Source organism: Nicotiana tabacum, chromosome 15, assembly GCF_000715075.1.
Source record: "Nicotiana tabacum cultivar K326 chromosome 15, ASM71507v2, whole genome shotgun sequence".
Lineage (NCBI taxonomy): Eukaryota > Viridiplantae > Streptophyta > Magnoliopsida > Solanales > Solanaceae > Nicotiana > Nicotiana tabacum.
This window is the reverse complement of record NC_134094.1, coordinates 49762317-49767004: the sequence shown is the minus strand read 5'-3', so window position 1 is coordinate 49767004 and position 4688 is coordinate 49762317. Positions and strand designations below refer to the sequence as shown.

Sequence of the window (4688 nt, the reverse complement as noted above, 5' to 3'; positions counted from 1 at the left end):
CAACAAGTGCAAAACCCGAGGTAAGTCAATGCTATGGAAGGAATAAATATGATGGTAAACAAGAGAAGAAAAAGAATTCCACAAGTGCATCAAAGAGTGGACAATTTTGTACAAGAAGATAGTGGATTTGATCAAGGTGATTCTTACAATGATCAAGAAGAAGAGTTCCAATATGTGAACAACTTTCAAGGGCAAAGAAACAACTTCTAAGGTCCTAGTCAACAACAATGGAGACCTTCGAATAATCAAGGCAATTGGAATTCAAAATATCAAGGTAATTGGAGTGGAAGCAATAACCAAGATAATTGGCAAAACAATAATAACCAAGGCAATTGGGGAGGCAACAACCAAGGCGGGTGGAACAACAACCAAGGAAATCGGGGTTTGGGTTTTCAAAGACTCCTGATGTATCAACAACCGAGCACCCCACCTCCTTATCCTTCCCATGGTCCTAGTTCCTCCAACAATGAAATGGGTCATATTGAGAACATATTCAAGCAAATAATGGAGAAGAATGTCGATTCCGATGCCCAACTTGCTTCATACAACACATCAATCAGAAACTTAGAAGTGCAAATGGGTCAAATCTCTCAAGCTTTAAATTCTCGTCCTAAGGGGGCACTACCAAGCGATACGGTGGTGAACCCGAAGGGTGGGAACAATACGGGGCATACCATGGCCGTTACTATAAGAAGTGGAAGAGGTGGGAATGCACTTACCTCAAGTCAAAAGTAACCTATGGATGATGAGTAAGTGGTAGAAGAAGAGGAGATCACGAACAATGCTATGTAAGCAAATGATGAAGTGCGGATTGATATTGACGACACGGCGGAAGAGACTCAAGAGGATATGAACCTGTCTGGGGATCATGTGATTGACATACCGGAAATGGTAGTGCAAAAAGCTAAGGTATTGTTGCCTAAGCCACCTCCTCCCTATCCTCAAAGGCTTGCCAAGAAAAATGGCGAGAATCAATTTAAGAAGTTCATTGATATGATGAAGATTCTCTCTATAAATGTGCCATTAGTTGAAGCTTTGGAGAAAATACCCGGATATGCAAAGTTTATGAAGGACTTAGTGACAAAGAAGAGATCGATGAATTATGAAACTATCAAAGTCACTCACCAAGTGAGTGAAATTGTGCATTCGATGGCTCAAAAGTTGGAAGATCCAGGTGCTTTTACAATTCTTTGTACCGTTGGAAGTGCCGAGTTTGAAAAATCTCTTTGTGACCTTGGGGCGAGTATCAACCTGATGCCCCATTCGGTTTTCAAGACATTAGGAATTAGGCAACCAAGACCCACATCTATGGCCGATCGTACAATGAAGAGACCATTGGGGGTGATTGAGGATGTATTGGTTCGAGTTGACAAGTTCATTCTCCCGATGGATTTTGTTATTCTTGATTATGAAGTGGACTATGAGGTGCCGATTATTCTTGGCAGACCTTTCCTTGCTATGGGGAAGGCTCTTATTGATGTGGAAGCCGGTGTACTCACTTTCCGGATGGGTGATGAAAAGGTGATATTCCATGTGTGCAAATCTATGAGGCAACTGAATAGCAATGAAGTGTGTTCGTTCGTGGACTTGGTGACCGATGTGATTATTGATGATACAAGTGCCACGATTAATGTGGGTGACATGTTGGAGGCTGTTTTGCTCAATTTTAATGATGATGAAATGGATGGCTTTATGGAATGTGTTGATTATTTGCAAGGGATGGGGTCACACAATTATGCACCTCGGAAACTTTTCTTGGATCTAGAGAATAGCAAAACTCCTCCAACAAAGCCTTCAATTGAAGAGCCTCCTATCTTGGAGTTGAAGCCATTAACTCCATATCTCAGGTATGAATTCCTTGGCTCTTGCTCTACTTTACCGGTTATTCTTTCCTCTTGGTGCTTGAATTTGGCACTTCTTTTTTAGATTGGCCACTAGAAGGTTGAATTTGACACTTCTTTTATATGGATTATTGATAGCATTTCTATTATTGGGAATTTGACAAAGCCTCGGTGGAGAAGAATTAAAACTTATTAGACACTGGCCACGCCCCACGAAAATGGTGCTATTTACAAAACAGGTCGGTAATTCTCACAGTAAATATTTACCAATGACTTAAATTTTTGAACTTTAAACAAGAAAAACAATGGAAAGTGAATATCTTGTGATCGTGCAATTGTATAATAAAGATGTACAATTACACATTCACTCAAGGACATAAATTCCTTTTCTAGATGATATGTAGATGGTATTGAAAAGGAACAAAAGGGCGTGCAAAGTTTGAAGGAACATAACAGCATGAAAAACTTGAGAAACTAAGGAGGTGTTTTATATGGAGAACAAGAATATCGTTTTACTTACATGTTTAATAATGATAACGAACCTCGATAACAATATCTTTAAATGTTGATTATAGTTTTGTGATATGAAGTTTAGACTATATTAGATTACTATAATCTAGGAGCCGACTGAATAAATTATCCTTCACATGTGATTAAGAATATAAAAGGTAGTTTTATAGTTTTGTGTTCTCTTTACATGAGCGTCACTCCAGTGAGCGCCAATCATCTATTGAAACACCTTCTAGCCGATAGTGGATTTCGTGAACGGCAAGTTAGAAAAATCTCAGACTTATAAATCAACTCATCTTCGATCCAAGTTTTCAGAAGAAATGTCAGTTGCAAAAGCTTGTATGGCTGTTGCTGACATTATGAAGGATTTTGGTTACATGGTTGTTGAGCCCTGTAAGTGTGCACATTTTGGTTCCTTTAATTCTCCAGGCATTAAAAAGAAATTCAGGATTAATGAACTTGCTTTCCCCCGTCTTTATAGATATCACTTAGCTTGTTGAGGCCACTACAGTTCTATTACGTGAACAGTCTGCTTGTCAGCTCGTAGAATCAGATAGTGAGGTTGATGACGATGACACTGAACATGACGAAGGGATAATGGATGTTGTTTCTGATCTCCTCCCTGCATTTGCAAAGTCCATGGGTTCCCATTTTGCCCCCATCTTTTCAATGTTGTTCAATTCTTTGATGAAATTTGCAGTATGTTTTGGATGCTGCACTATACAATTTTTTTTTGGTCATAAGCCTTCAAACTCTCATCTCATGTTTTTTCTATCCTTTGCCTTAGAGATTAGCTTTAGTCGCAGTGTTTAATGTCATAACCCATGCAATTGCAGAAAGCATCACGCCCACCGCAAGATCGGACCATGGTCGTTGCAACCCTTGCAGAAGTTGCTCAACACATGGGTGCTCCAATTGATGGCTATATTGATGTAAAATTCTGCAAAAACTAGTTAAATGGTTCTTTTGTTCTAACTCTCCAATACATACACGCACACACTTTCAATAGTTCTGCAACTGAATTGAAGAATACTAATTGTGTTTCAGGCTTTGAGGTCCCTGGTTCTTAAAGAATTAGCATTAGCAGATGCTACAAACCGAAGGAATGCAGCATTTTGTGCAAAAATGGTGGTGATGCTGCTTTGAAGTATGCTTTCATATGCACACCTTGTTTATCTATCTCCTTCTGTTCCTAAGAAGTGTTCCGAGTTTGTGGGGTTGTATCCACTGATTTATTTACCATCTGCCTTCTTCGTTGGTACATCATATATCTGATTTATTCATTTTATTCTAGATTCTAGATATTATGGGGATGCCTTACGGGGTCTTTACCCATTATTTGGCGAATTTGAGCCAGATAATGCAGTGAGAGACAATGCTGCTTGTGCGGTGGCATGATGATAATGGTCCATCCAGAGACAATCCCACTGAATCAGGTATGCAGTTTGACCTTTATCGTTTTTGGTTTTGAACGTTTTCCTCTATTTGTATGGGCGTGTATTGATGTTGTACTTTCTTTAGGTGCTACCTGTTTTCTTGAAAGTTCTTCCTCTAAAAGAAGATCACGAGGAATCCATGGCAGTCTACAGTTGCATATACCATCTTGTTTTGTCATCTGACTCAGGTATTTTGTGTCTCATCTTATCTGTCACATTAATTATCATTCTTGTTTTCTTATGTCTCCATCCTCTGTGGAATTTAATATTAGACACTTCTTTCCTTCTGTTTTGTTCTCTTGTGAATATGCAGATCCTATCTTTGGTTCCAGAGTTGGTAAATGTTTTTGCCCAGATTGCCATGTCACATGTGGAAACCCCTAAAGTCAAGGCTAATGTTGGAAGAGCATTTTCTCACCTAATGTCAGTTTATGGTCAACAAATGCAGCTTCTTTTGAGTAATCTTTCACTTGCACATGCTAATTTCTAATCCGATGGTCATAATATGCAAGACAAAATCGCCGCAAATGCATTATTTTTTTTGTAGTGATGGGGGTAGCATTTTTACAATAAAGCTTTTGACACCTTGCTTAGCAAGTATGGTGTCATTCTTAAAGTTACGACTCCCTATCACCCTCAAGCTAGCGGTCAAGTAGAAATCTCCAACCGGGAGATAAAGAGTATTTTGTCCAAAACAGTGAATGCTAACCGGACGGATTGGTCAAAGAAGCTTGATGATGCACTAAGGGCTTATCGGACTGCTTTCAAAACTCCAATCGGGATGTCTCCATACCGGTTGGTGTTTGGCAAAGCTTGTCATCTTCCAGTGGAACTTGAGCACAAGGTCATGTGGGCTTTAAAGAAGTTAAATCTTGATTTGGATGCAACTGCTAACTTGCGG

At 39.3% G+C, this 4688-nt stretch overlaps 1 pseudogene; it reads left to right on the top strand.

Moving 5' to 3' along the window:
- The first annotated feature begins 2671 nt into the window (after positions 1-2671).
- On the top strand, positions 2672-4277 carry LOC142169617 (uncharacterized; annotated as a pseudogene).
- Positions 4278-4688: the final 411 nt, after the last annotated feature.